A 14728-nucleotide genomic window follows, 5' to 3' on the forward strand; every position below is an offset into this window, starting at 1 on the left:
CTCATAATTTAACCCTTGGACTCCAGGTATCATTCTGGTTAACCTGCACTGTATATCCAACAAGGCCAATATATCTTTCCTAAGGTATGGTTCCTAGAACTGTTCACAGTACTCCTGGTATGTCTAACCAGGGCTTTGCATAGCTGAAGCATGACTTCTCATCCCTTGTATTGTAGACCTCTAGATATAAAAGGGCTGCATTCCATTTGCTTTTTTGATTATTTTCCGTACTTGTTCATACAATTTTAATGATCTATGTACCTGGATGCCCAAGTCTCTTTGCACCGTCACTGTGTCTAGCTTTTCATCATTTTTTTCTATCTGTTTTAGATCCAAATTGCCTACATTGAAATCCATTTGCCATAGTTTTGGCCATTCATCTAATCTATTAATATCTCTTTGTAATTTTATGCTTCTATCAACACTGTTTACAATCCCACCTATCTTTGTGTCATTGGAAAATTTGCATAAATGGCTTTCTATCTCATCATCTAAGTCTTTAATTGATATAGTGAATGCTTGAGGCCCCAACACAGATCCTTACGGGCACCACTAGTCACAAACTGCCAGTTAACGTATCGGCCCATTATCCCTACTCAATGTCTCCTGTCACTAAGGCAATTTCCAAACCAGATCAATTATTTGCCTTCAATTCCATGAGCTTCAACTTTAGCTAACTGTCTGTTATGAGGAACTTTATCAGATGTCTTCTGGAAGTCTATATAAATAATATCCATATATATTCTCATGTTCACTACTTTTGTCACCTCTTCAAAAATGCAATCAGGTTTGACAAGCATGACCTACCATTACAAATCCATACTGGGTCTCTGATCGCTGCAAACTTTCAAAGTATTCACTCATTTACTATAAATGCTAGTAATTTCCTGACAACACATGTTAAGCTAACTGGTCTATAATTCTCTGGTTTCTAATCGAAAGAAATGGTTCCAGAATCGAGAGAATGTAATAAACTTTTAATTAGTGTATCTATAATGTTCTCACCTACTTCCTTTAAAACCCTGGGATGGAAAACATCTGATCCTAGGGATTTGTCATCTTTAGTACCATTATTTTCTTCATTGTTATTTTGTTCACATTAATTTTGACAAATTGCTCTCCCTGATTCAATAGTCGTTTCCTTGGGAGTCTGAAATATTGACCCCTTCTTCAGCTATAAATACTGATACAGAGTAATTATTCAACATGCAACTATTTCCTTATTTTCATTGACAATATCACTGTTATCAGTTTTCAAGCAGCCCACATTGCTCCTGACCACCCTCATTTTCCTAATGTAATTGTAAAAACTTTTCATGTTGATTTTGTAAGCTTATTTTCATACTCCCTTTTTATAGCTTTCTGCCTGTCTTATCACCCTTTGCTGTTTTTTTTTTGCATTTGTCAAAGCTATTTCTTTTAGCTTTATGTTGTCTCTTATCTCTTTAGTTGTCCATGGCTGCTTTTATTGGCAAGCAGAGCATTTTCCCCTTAAGGGTATAAACTGGTTCTGTATCACATTACATTATTTTTGAACCCCCCCCCCCACTGATCTTCTGTCATTTTATCCATTAACAGATTTGCCCAGTTTACTGTGGATAGTCTTTTTCTCATTGCACCGAAGTCAGCTATAATCTATAATCTTAGTAGCTATTTCACCTATTTTCCTTTCAAACATTATGTGGAACCCAATCATATTGTGATTGCTATTGACTCGCTGACCATTGAAAATAGTTTTCATTCTTTACCTGATCATGACTTCTCATAATGTTGAACATCTCTATTAGATGTTCTCTCAACCTGCTTTGTTCTGATCACAAGAGCCCCAGTTTATGTAATGTTTCCTCATTAATAAATCCCTGATATTCTCTTAGTGAATGTCTTGTGTACAGTCTTCATGTGCACTTTTAAGACTTAAGGTTAACTTTGACTTAACAGTTATAAGAATACAAGAAAAAGGAGCTGAGTAGACCCGTATAGCCTGCTCCGCCATTCAATACGATCATGGCTGATCTTTGGTTTCGATTGCACTTTCCCACCTGCTCTCCGTATCCCTTGATTCCCTGAGTGACCAAAAATCTATTTTACCCAGCCTTAAATATATTCAATGATGGAGCATTCACAATCTTCAAGGGTAGAGAATTCCAAAGATTCACAACCATTTGAGTGAAGAAATTTCTCCTCATCTCAGTCCTGAAGAGGTTGTTTTGAACTCTTCTGCATTTAAATGGTGTGCTGATGTGTGCAGGTTGTGAAACAGCTATCTTCACGATGTACTATAGTGTATTTAAAATCCATTTTGCTTGAGCACCTCTTGCTACCTTTTTAATTATGCACTTCATGCACTTTGGGAAAAATGTAGCAGAATTATGACATTGTCATTTTGATCAACTTTAACAGATCTATGTAACTTTACTTTCTGTAACACTGGATAACAATGTTAGCAATGTGACACCAGAGTTCTGCTGAGATTAGAATTTTGTTGTTCGCATTGGATAGTTTGAAAGGGGAATTTCTTGGGTTCAGTCCTAATGAAGCTGCTGAAATATATCTCTTCTCTTATTTTACTATTGTATAGTTATCAGGCTATAGCAAGATCTACTGTGATCAGTAGGTGTTTGAAAGTTAATGGAATATATATTTAAACTTTTTCCATAGGACAGGACGATGCAATGATGCTTATGGGGTCCAAACTAATCTCATCCCTTCTTACAGATTTATAGTTTAAGTATGACTTCATGTAAACAGAATAGCCTGGATTTTAACTCTCATTAAGAGTTGTGTGGATTGGGCCTGAGACAGTGTAGAAACTCTCTGACCCTCCTTAGCAGGAGGCCTGGGCGATTTTAATTCCTGGGGCACATCTGCTTGAATCTGTTGGGAAGTGCTATTTGGCCGTCAGGATATTAGGTGGCAGGAGGCTGCTGCCAGTGACCCGAAGAAAACAGTCCCAAGGAGTCAGGATAGGAATTAGAGAAGGTGGTCTGGAGGCCATCACGGTCATAGAGGGGGCGGGAAGCCTGGGGCAGGGGAGGCCCAAGGTTTCCTTCTGGAGCCCAGAGCTCCTAGCACACAAGAAACAAAAATAATCTGCTTAATTTCTGGACCTCTTCTGGTACTGGATCTGCTTGCTGGCAGGTTTTATTGGCAGATCTAGCACTGGGTGGAATTGCGGCAGTTCTTAACGAAAGCTCCTTTGCGGGGGGAGTAGGGGGGGCGGTCATAATTGTACCATAGGATTACAGTATTTTACATATTCATGAGGCCTTAGGGTAACTCAGCCACCTTCAAAAGAGTGAGGTTAAAATGGTGGCAGGTGGTATGATATTCAAGGATAAGTACTGTACCACTATTTTAATCACCCACTGTCCATTTCTGTCAGTCAGGCAGGTTTGAAATGGGGGTTTATGTAACTAAGACCGGAAAGAGGGATCTGGAGAAACATGATAACTAGCACTGTGGGTACCCCACAGAGGAGAAACTGAAATTGTGCCCTCTTAATGTGATATGTTTTAAATAAAAGTTTTACTTTGAGAACTGAAATCCTTTTTCCTTCTAACTGAATGTCTCATTATTGACAAAGCAAGATGGTCAAATGTTTATATCCCATTTTTTATCATAAAGTAGGTATCAGTTAATTCCTCTAGAAACATAGAAACCAGGAGCAGGAGTAGGCCATTCGGCCCTTCGAGCCTGCTTCGCCATTCATTATAATCACAGCTGATCATCCAACTCAGTAACCTTGTTCCCGCTTTCACCCCATATCCTTTGATCCTTTAAACCCAAGAGCTATATCTAACTCCTTCTTGAAAACATACAATGTTTTGGCCTCAACTGCTTTCTATGGTAGTGAAATCCACAGGTTCACCACTCTCTGGGTGAAGAAATTTATCCTCGTCTCAGTCCTGAAAGGTTTACCCCGTATCCTTAGACTATGACCCCTGGTTCTGGACTCCCCCACCATCGGAAACATCCTTCCTGCATCTACCCTGTCAAGTCCTGTTAGAATTTTATAGGTTTCTATGAGATCCCCCCTCACTCTTCTGAACCCCAGCGAATATAGTCCTAACCGACTCAATCTTTCCTCATACATCTGTCCCCCATCCCAGGAATCAGTCTGGTAAATCTTCGCTGCACTCCCTCGATAGCAAGAACATCCTTCCTCAGATAAAGAGACCAAAACTGCACACAATATTCCAGGTGTGGCCTCACCAAGGCCCTGTATAATTGCAGCAAGCCATCCCTGCTCCTGTACTCGAATCCTCTTGTTATGAAGGTCAACATACCATTTGCTTTTTTTACCGCCTGTTGGACCTGCATGCTTACCTTCTGCGACTGGTGTACGAGAACACCCAGGTCTCGTTGCATATTCCCCTCTCTCACTTTATAGCCATTCAGATGATAATCTGCCTTCCTGTTTTTGCTACCAAAGTGGATAACCTCACATTTATCCACATTACACTGCATCTGCCATGCATTTACCAACTCACTCAACTTGTCCAAATCACCCTGAAGCCTCTCTGCATCCTCCTCACAACTCACCCTCCCACCCAGTTTTGTGTCATCTGCAAATTTGGAGATATTACATTTAGTTCCCTCATCTAAATCATTAATATATATTGTGAATAGCTGGGGTCCTAGCACCAATCCCTGCGGTACCCCACTAGTCACTGCCTGCCATTCGGAAAAGACCTGTTTATCCCTACTCTTTGTTGCCTATCTATCAACCAATTTTCTATCCATTGGAATATACTTCCCCCAATCCCATGTGCTTTAATTTTACATGCTAATCTCTTCTGTGGCACTTTTTCGAAAGCCTTCTGAAAGTCCAAATAAACCACATCCACTGGCTCCCCCTCATCAACTCTACTATTTAGTTTTTTTTTATTTAGAGATACAGCACTGAAACAGGCCCTTTGGCCCACCGAGTCTGTGCTGACCAACAACCACCCATTTATACTAACCCTACAGTAATCCCATATTCCCTACCACCTACCTACAATAGGGGCAATTTACAATGGCCAATTTACCTATCAACCTGCAAGTCTTTGGCTGTGGGAGGAAACCGGAGCACCCGGCGAAAACCCACGCGGTCACAGGGAGAATTTGCAAACTCCGCACAGGCAGTACCCATAATCGAACTCGCGTCCCTGCATCTGTGAGGCTGCGGTGCTAACCACTGTGCCACTGTGCCACCCTTAGTTACATCCTCGAAGAATTCTAGTAGACTTATCAAGCATGATTTCCCTTTCATAAATCCATGCTGACTCTGCCCGATTCTACCACAGTTCTCCAAGTGCTCTGCTATAAAATCTTTGATAATGGACTCCAGAATTTTCCCCACTACCGACGTCAGGCTGACTGGTCTATAATTCCCTGCTTTCTCTCTACTTCCCTTTTTAAATAGTGGGGTTACATTAGCTACCCTCCAATCTGTAGGAACTGTTCCTAAATGATTTAGGGCTGAATTTTATATACCCGCTGCTGAAATTTAAAAAATGTCGTGGAGCCGCTGCAATCCTAAGCGCGGCAGCTCATTTAAATAACTGGGGCGGGCTGCCCCCCAATCGCATAGAGGAGGCGGGCTGTCCGGTCCCGGCAATGCCGTCAGCTGTCTGTGCCATTGTTAAAGGACTGTTAACCCTACCGGCATATTTAAAGGTAGATTTAATTAAATTAAATAAATACATCCCTTTTGCCCCTTCCCCAGCCCCCAGTAACACACAAATTAATTTGCCCTTCCCCCTCAAAAAATACACTGACTTTTACCCTTTCCCCCCACCCCCCCCCCACCTCACAAATGGTACAAACTTTAATCTACAACCTTCCCACCATCCCCTACACCCATGGCATTAATTGACCCCATTCCCCACTCCCTGCCTCCCCCCAATAAACCTACCCCCCCTAGCCCCCCTCCCACCAGTGTGGTGCCTCGTTTTCCCCAGATGGGGGATCCGAAGGCACAGGAGTTGCAGTTGTGGGGCCGAAGATCATGGCGAGTCATCAGGAGGCGACGTATGTTTATTTAAATTAATTATTTAAATTGATTTGCATATTAAAATTGTGATCCTGTCGCCCAGCAGCAGGGAGGCCGCAACAGTGCCTCGTCGCTGCCGGGAGGATCGGGCTGGGCCCTCACAGCTTCGAGGTCCATGGCGGGTCTAATCTGGAGCCAGCTTCAGGCCCCCCTCTCACCCTGCCACGGAACCTGACGCCTGGGGAAGAACAAAATCCAGCCCTTAGTTTATTTGTGGGGAATATAAATTCACACTTTAACATAATTTGCGATTTGTCCATCTTCAACAAAGTATGGTTTACATTTGAACTTACTGTTAATAAACTGCAGCAAACTGAAAACTGTGCTTTGGGAACAAGTTATAATGCAAATATGAAATTACTTAATTTTGTAACAATTTTCCTGAAATAACATTGGATATGGTTGCTGCATTACTATATTATAGTTTTGTACTAATTTACGGAAGCTGCTGTTAATCCATGGTGAGCAAAATGTTGAAGAACTCAAAGCGAACACATTAAAGTCTTGTTTAGGCACACAGCTAGACAGCCTAGAGATAGCCAGAACTGTTGCACTTCAGTACTTCAATGTGATTGGTTAATGGTAGTCAAATGGCCGATTGTCAGTGTATGTTTCGGAACAGGTGCTGGTGCAGCATTGCACTTGGTATCTGGCATACCCTCGTGTCGCCTGTTTGGCATGGTCCACACTATTATATCAGGAAGGGTTGGTTTCTGAGCTTCATATGTGTTTGTCTATGAGGTGAGTGCTGTTTTAAAGCTCATATCTGAGATTGTATTTAATTAGAGGTGGAGGAATTGGACGGACAGTCATGTTTAATGAGAATATTGCAAGTGGTTTTAAGGGAGTATAATCCTTAATGGAGCCCCATGTTGTCATCTTGGAAGTCTGATCTCTGGAAATGTTCTGTAATAGGATCCAAGATCAGTGACTTGGAAAGAGAGCAGATGTGGATGTCTGCGTACCAGGAAGATCACTGCCATTAGCATGTAGACTGTTTCATATGTGTGTACTACAGCTGATCTGTTAAAGAAGTTGAAAGATTCGATGGTGAATATGCTCCAAAAATGAAACAAAAAATCTAAATTCACTGCGTGTCTTTTTGACTGTTCTTGCTAAACAGTTTTACTGATTTGTTTCTTCTTTTTGTTTACCCTTGTAATTTACTTCAACTTCATTGCTAAGGAACTGGTGTGTGAGGGCAATATTGATCAGGTCAACCCTTTCCCCAACCTCTTCCAATTAAGTAAACTTAATAAAGTGTGATCTCAGCTCACTGCCGATACCTCTGAACAGATGTCCATGGAGCCTGTGGGGGTTTTTTACTCACAAGTACTGCTGATGACTACTGGTTCCCTGGAGATCTATGTCTCAGTAGTGTAGCATTTGATGTATTTTGTTCAGGAAAGTTATTAGCTTGGCAGGATTGACCTTGTTACATAAGTGTAATCCTGCATCGTAGCATCACACTGCATGTCAGCATTCAGTCCATTCCTGTGCTGCATAACATTCTTTCAATTCTTGAATATTAATGTATACATATTGTGACTTAAAATGTTACTCTACTCTGAGTCTGATTTAGATTTCTTTTGGTTATAGGTTGTTTCACATTCTCTGGTAACATTTGAGGGCAAAATCTAAGATGTGGTAAGTACATATGTTTATTTACGTCACAGTTTTTTTGTTTAATTGGGTGTCTTCAATGTTCTGAATGAATGCAGTGATGCATTCTTATTTTTTGCTGGTATTTGCCGTTTGGCCTATTTTAAAGGATTAAGAGAAAGTTTACTCATCTTTTTGCTGGTGGTTTGGGATCTGTGCTGGTACAAATTACTTGCATTAATAAAATGAAATGTGTGAAATTTCACAAGTGAGCTTGAAAAGAATGTATTTTTACACCTTGTGGTATAGAAACTTTTCAGCCCAATACATTTACATTTCAGAGGAATCCTGTGAAAATCCAATTAACAAATAAATTGTTGATTCTGACACTTAAGAGCTGAAAAAAACTCTTTTCCACTTTACCCACACACTTAAAAATGGTCTTTTAAAAATGTTTGTTCTGGGAGGGATGTGCTGAATGCAATGAGCTGACTTAATCTAGCTCTATACATCACTCAGTATCACTTGAAGTGCTAAAGGATTGAGGGCCCAATTAAAGGAGGACATTTTATATAAAGAAAAAGAACAAAACTGTACGCAGGCATGATAATTGTACATTATTAAACAGTAAAATGTAGATAGCATTGCTTCTTTAATATCAACTGTGAAGCAGAATAGCAAGCAGAATTTTTGGAAGGGAGAAGAACAGGTTAGATCCAGAGGCTGCTTTCTTATTGATAGAAACTCTCTTTGACAATTTGAATATGCTGGGCTAGAGTTTGAAGGTAAATAAATAGCAGCAGCTGCCTTGTTTGCTATTGGAATTGTTGTAAATCAGGAGTATTGGAAGGCATTTCTCCCTGTAGAAAACAAAACCATTATTTCCAAACAATATGGGAGTCATGCTAGTCAATAACAACAGTAACTTGTATTTATATAACACCCTTACCACAATAAAACATCCCACATAAAACGCTTCACAGAGGCATTATCAAACAAAATATGACACCGAACCACATAGGAGATATTAGGGCAGATGCCCAAAAGCTTGGTCATAGAGGTAGGTTTTAAGGAGTGTCTAAATGGAGGAAAGTGAGATAGAGAGGTGGAGAGGTTTTGTCATGGAGTTCCACAGCTTAGGGCCTAGGCAGCTGAAGGCACCAATAGTGGAGCAATTAAAATCAAGAGTGCTCAAGAGGGCAGAGTCTCGGCCTAGTTGTGGGGTTGGAGGAGATTACAGAGCTAGGGAGGGGCAAGGCCGTGGAGGGATTTGAAAACAAGGATGAGAATTGTAAAATTGAGGTGTTGTTTAACCAGGAGCCAGTTGAGGTTAGCACAAGAAAGGGTGTTGAGTGAATGGCGTTAGTAATGGAGTTATAACATGCCTGGCCATTTGTAAAATGGAGTGTATTATTTTTAATTTCAAAACTCATACATTGATTGCACATGAGAGTAAATATTTTGGTTTGAATTTTCGGGCCCCCACCCCCCCCCCCCACCTACCCCGAAGGCGGGAATGAAGGCAAACACAAGCACTGGCTGGTGTGCCAGTTTCATGATGCTGTTTCTGGTGCTGGCAATAATCACCAGGATGTGTGGTGGGTGGGACAGGAATCCCATCTCTGTGTCGAAAACCACACCTGCCAAAAAATGAGACATATTAATTTCGTCATATGGAACATTATTTTTGATCTGTTACTGGACTTGAAATAACTTGTTCAAAAAGACCACAACAGTGGCTGAAAACATGGCTGCACATTTGCATTCTCAAAGACAGTTGCCTAGAGAAGACAATAGGAGTGTCCCTGATTCATTTAGCCAGATGGATTTTTGTCAACAGTGATGTTCAAGAGACATTGAATGTTTAAGAGCCAGCATTCCACCCCACTCCACTCAGAATGTCTGCTAAGCTTGAAGGAATCCACAAACCTCGCATGAGAGACTTTCCAAATAAGGAGCTAGTCACATGACTAACCTGCTGGCCAACCGGAGGATTGTTTGAATTGTGCCATACAGAAAGGAACAGACTGCAATTTGAAGACAAAAGAGAAGGACGGTCTCTCTCTCTCAAGCAAAGTTCCAGAGACCCACGGAAGTAACTTAAGCCTCAAGATAGAAGACCCCGGCAAAACAAGTTTGAAAGTGTGCACTGGGCCCCAACAAGAACTGCAAGACTTAACTTCAATCAAACACTGTACATCCAACTCAAAACCAGTAACTGAACTCCTTCTTTCTCCTCCTCTGTCTCTATTTGCATGCGTGTTTATCGCACATGCATGCTAGCATGGTCGCGTTGCATATTTTTATTAGTTTTAACTGAATTAGAGTTTTAAGGTTCATAAACTTACACCTTTCTTGTTTAAATTTGAGAAAACTGTCTAGTTGATTTCTTTGCCATTACAATTAGAGAGCAGTGAGCAAGGACTCACTGAGAGGGAAGGTAAAACACGGCGTTTTAAAAGTTAAACCCTGTTAAGGCCAAACCAGGAAGAGGCTGAGGGGGGAGCCCTGGACCCCTTTCTCACTGGTCATAACACCTCCCTATTCAGGCCAATTAGGTTTGTTAAAAGCTCGTTAAGAGCTTGGTGGAAGAGGAGAGTGGAATGCTTAAAGGGGTGCATGTGTTTCTGAAGCTGTCTGTTTCTGATCAGCTGAAGGGAGCTCGGTACAGAATGAGGAGCCAGTCATGGCTGCCCCAGAGCATCACCTCTGCCAAGGGTAAAGGGGGACTCAGCACTTGTCAAGTGGGTGCCCTTGGCACTATGCAGATGGCGGTAATAGTGGGCACTCAGCACTCAGGCATTGAACAGTGTCATCACCTCCCTGGCATCGCAGAGGCAGAAGAGTGGGGGCAAAGCTGACAAGAACAGTTGGGCAGTCACCTGTCCAAAAGGAAGGCTGCAGCTGTCAGATTATGGGCCTAGTGGGTGATGAGAGGCAACATCCTCCGCAGGAAGGGCAGATTCTCGGGCATTAGGAGGGCATGGGAGAGAAAAGAGGGAGAGGAAGGCCAAGCTCTCAATGTAGGATCAATCGCTGAATATGGAGCTACCTGGAGATAACAGAGAACCAGTGTCGCAGGAGACTGCGACTCTCCAGGCAGATGGTCACAGACATCTGTGACTTCGTTACTGAAGACCTCACACCTCACAGCACTGGTTGCCATGCCCTGCCAGTGGCATCAAAGTCATGGTGGCCTTGAACTTCTTCGCTTCTGGCTTCTTCCTTGGATCAGCTGCAGGCCTTTAGTGGTATCTCGAAATTGACTGAACGCCACTACATCTCACTGCTCACTAATGGAAAGTACATTCATTTCAGAATAGACACTGCTTCGAAGGGACAGAAGATACTGGGTTTTGCCTCTGTCACTGGATTCCCTCGGGTGCAGTTCATCATCAATTGCACCGATGCGGTTATCAAGGCACCCGATGACCAGCCAGTCAGATTCATCAACAGGAAGGGCTTCCACTTCCTCAATGTTCAACTGGTCAGTGACCACAACAAGAGCTTCCTTCATTTTTGCGCTCTTTCCTGGCAGCTCCCATGACTCCTTCATCCTCCTCCAGTCCAGGCTGCCTCAGATCTTCACTCCAACCCCTCAAAGTCCATGGATGGATCCCGGGGGACAAGGGAAGAGGAGGCTACTGACCTCTCTATGGGAGCCCCAGCCAGAGGCACAGGGGCGATACAATCAATGCTATCTGCTCAGTAGGACATTGAGCAGGCCATCGGGCTTCTGAAGATGCGATTTCAGTAATGGACCAGTAGAGTGGTGCCCTCCAATCCCCTCCTGCAAGAAACATGGTCATTGTGGTGATCTGCTGCACTCTCCATTACATGGCTGTCCGGAGAGCTGTAAACTTAGAGGAAGATGAGGCCCTGGAAGGAGACATCTCCTCAGAGGAAGAGCCGGAACAGGAGTTAAGACAGAAGGAGGAACAGGAGATGGAGGGAGATGATGTTGAACAGAGAGGTGCCCCTGCTGCATGACGAGATTGTCTCTTCCTACCTCCCTCCTCTCTCTCATGGCCTCCAACATTATATCCAGGTCTGCATTGATGAACCGAGGGGCAGCCCTGCCAGGCCTTTGTCTCATCTGTGACATTTCGCTTCCCTCTGGTGCAATGGAAGGTTTTGGCACAAACCACAGATCTCTCCCTCAGGACAGCCAGCAGCCTCAATGATGGCTGCATTGAGAGTCTGAATGAGTCCCACACTTTATCTGGCCCACCTCTTTTCCCACCCCCACTGGCTCTAAGTGGACAGAAAACCTGTCCCATACCAATTATGGGTCTACCCACGTGCAAATATTAACTTTAATCATTTTCCCACTGGAGGCAGGTTTCTGACCCAAAAATCCTGCTCCCATTTCCAGCCTCCATGGCAAAAATTCAGCCTTTTGTGTCTAGCAGCGGAGATTGTATTTCAACATCGAACAAACAGTATTGTCTGTTAATCAGGCTGTGCAATTTTAATGCTCGGCTAATTGATTTTCTGATATTTAGAGCAGGACTAACATTACTTAAAAGTTAAGTGGACATCAAACCAGTAGGTGCCAAATGAGTGTTATTTTAGTTGAGTCCTGATTGGGCAGATTTCTGTTGGTATGGCTGAGGAAATTATAGTGTCTATCAAACTCACCCAACAGTAATTGAGGTTAGCATTTCTATTTAACGGGAAGTTAGATAAACACATGAGGGAGAAAGAAACAGAAGGTTATGTTGATAGGTAAAGAGGGGTAGGAGGAAGCTCATGTGCAGCATAAATACTGGCATGGATCAGTTGGGCTGAATAGCCTGTTTCTGTGCTGTCCATTGCTACGAAAGTGCTTCCATTTTTAAATTTTTTTTTTGAGGGCTTGTGTTAAAACTGAAAAGATACCATGGATGTGTTTTTTTTTACCAAGTACACTGAAAGGACACTTGAGGTGTTGTTTGAAAACAACCTGTGCTGGAAATCATGTGCTTTAAGCACAATAAACAACAGAAACCTTGGTGACCTGGAGAAGATGTTTACAGAGAAGCCACATGTTAAGGTTTATGGAGGTCAGGAGGTTAACTTTCTGCTTGGGGACGATATTGTTTTCAGTAGGGGTGTGAACTGTTTTGAAATGTTATGACTGAGGCGGGAGGAGTGCACTGTCTTTTCTAGTTCCACTTCTTCACAGGTAACAACATATATTTAAATGTTTACCCAGTTACCGATACGGTCAATCATAGATTCTACTCTTTATCACAGAATAAAATACACCAACCAAGTTTCTTTAACAAACAACAGAATTATCAGTTTATTATAAAACAAGACATAACCAGTAACAAAGCAAAGCATCAGCACACAGATTGAAATATGAAAGTTCCCTTTTACCTTAGCCACTCTCTCACTCTCTCTCTCTCACTCACTTGCTCACTTACTCACTCGCTCACTCACTCGCTCACTCATTCACTCACTCACTCACTCATTCACTCACTCACTCACATGCTCACTCACATGCTCACTCACTCACACATATTAGCCAGAAAAAAATAGATTTTCTTTTTAGACCTCTGTTACAAAAATAGACAAAAAAGAATACTTTGGCCAAATATTTTCTAATCCTTGAAGAAAAAAAGATAAGATATGGAAAGATGTCAGTTGTCCTTTTTTGGTTTGGTGTCCCAAATACGTGTAGACGGCTGTTACTGGGATCTTTCTCTTGGGTAATTTGTTCAGGTGATGTCGAGGATTTATCTGGCAGGTTTTTCCAGCATCTCAGGAGAAATGTAGCAGCAGGGGTTTGAAGCAGGCCTTTCAGGACGAATGTAGCATCAATTTCTCTATTTATTACACTAATTTCTAAGAGCTTCTCAAAGAAATGGAAAAACTGGCAGGCTTTTCAAAGAGATGGAAGAGGCTGAGCTGGGGTGACTGCTGTCCTGGTTGTTTTTTTTTTAAACTCCAACTGACTGTCCAAAACAAAACCAAAAATAATCTTTAGAGTCAAGCCTCCTGACCTCTATAAATCTTGACCTGCCACTTCTCTGTAAACATCTTCTCTAAGTCAAAACAGCCCCCTGCTGGATATTTATCTGAAAACAGGTGACTTCCAGTACATGTTATTTGCAAACAAGACCGCTCAGTCCTTTCAATGACCCCAGTGAAAAAAAAATCCATGAAATCCTTTTCAGTTTCCCCAAATAAAACATAAGTCCTCAAAAATTTAACAAAAAATGGAAGTACTTTCATAACAGTAGACATTTGGTGTTTTGCCTGCCAAGGGAAAATAAACCACCCAGCTCACCTCTTTCTCTACCTCTTTGAAGAAACCTTGCAAAGATCCAGTGTGAGAGAGCTAAAATCCCTGGTGCTACATCTCTCCTGAGAAGCTGGAAAAGCCTGCCAGATTAATTCTCAATGCCGCCTGAGAAGGACTGTTTTAAAGATCCTAGTAACCCGTCTCTGTATACCTGGACGCCAGACCAAACAGAACAACTGACTTCCTTCCATATCTTCTCTTTTTTTCTTCAAGAATTAGCAAGTGTTTGGCCAAAGTATTCTGTCATGCTAGGCCCCCACCTGCCAAGAATGGGGCACATTAATTTTGTCATGAACATTGATTTTAAACTGTTGCTGGAGCGAGGAAATTACTTGTTAAACAGATCAGCCATGGATGGAAAAGACATTTGCATATTAACAGACAGTGCTTGGAAGGACAAAGGACTGTTCCCTGACACATTCAATCCACAATGGCCTTGATCACCAGGTATTGTGTGTGAGAGGAGCATTACAGAGACTGCTAAGGTGATACAGTCCAGGACTGGTTAGACCTGCTGGTCACATGACTAACTGGCTGTTCCAGGGTCTTTTGAACTAGCCATAGAGAGCTTGAACTGAGAACGACTGTTTGCTCCTGGACTGAGAAGATCTCTCCTGCCTGCTCCCATCTCTTTCTCACAAGCCTCTGAATCCTCTGAAGACACATGAACCCCAAGAGAAAAAGTCTCCTACAGTGAATAAGGTTTAAGAAGAATACTGGGCCCCAATGAAAAGCAAGATCTGCCTACAGTGAGCTCGAAGAACCATAACAAAAATTCTTCAGACATTGCTTCAAAC

General features: G+C 42.2%; 1 protein-coding gene across 2 annotated transcripts in view; it reads left to right on the top strand.

Annotated features, from left to right (window-relative positions):
• LOC137369635 (cAMP-regulated phosphoprotein 21-like) overlaps window positions 1–14728 on the top strand; it is a 758358-nt gene that overhangs the window by 290612 nt on the left and 453018 nt on the right. For both annotated transcript variants that reach the window (XM_068030966.1, XM_068030967.1), the window contains one exon: window positions 7637–7684. The gene's annotated coding sequence lies outside the window, so the exon portion shown is untranslated. The remainder of the gene's footprint in view (window positions 1–7636; window positions 7685–14728) is intronic.

Source organism: Heterodontus francisci, chromosome 5 (assembly GCF_036365525.1).
Source record: "Heterodontus francisci isolate sHetFra1 chromosome 5, sHetFra1.hap1, whole genome shotgun sequence".
In the NCBI taxonomy this organism is placed as follows: domain Eukaryota; kingdom Metazoa; phylum Chordata; class Chondrichthyes; order Heterodontiformes; family Heterodontidae; genus Heterodontus; species Heterodontus francisci.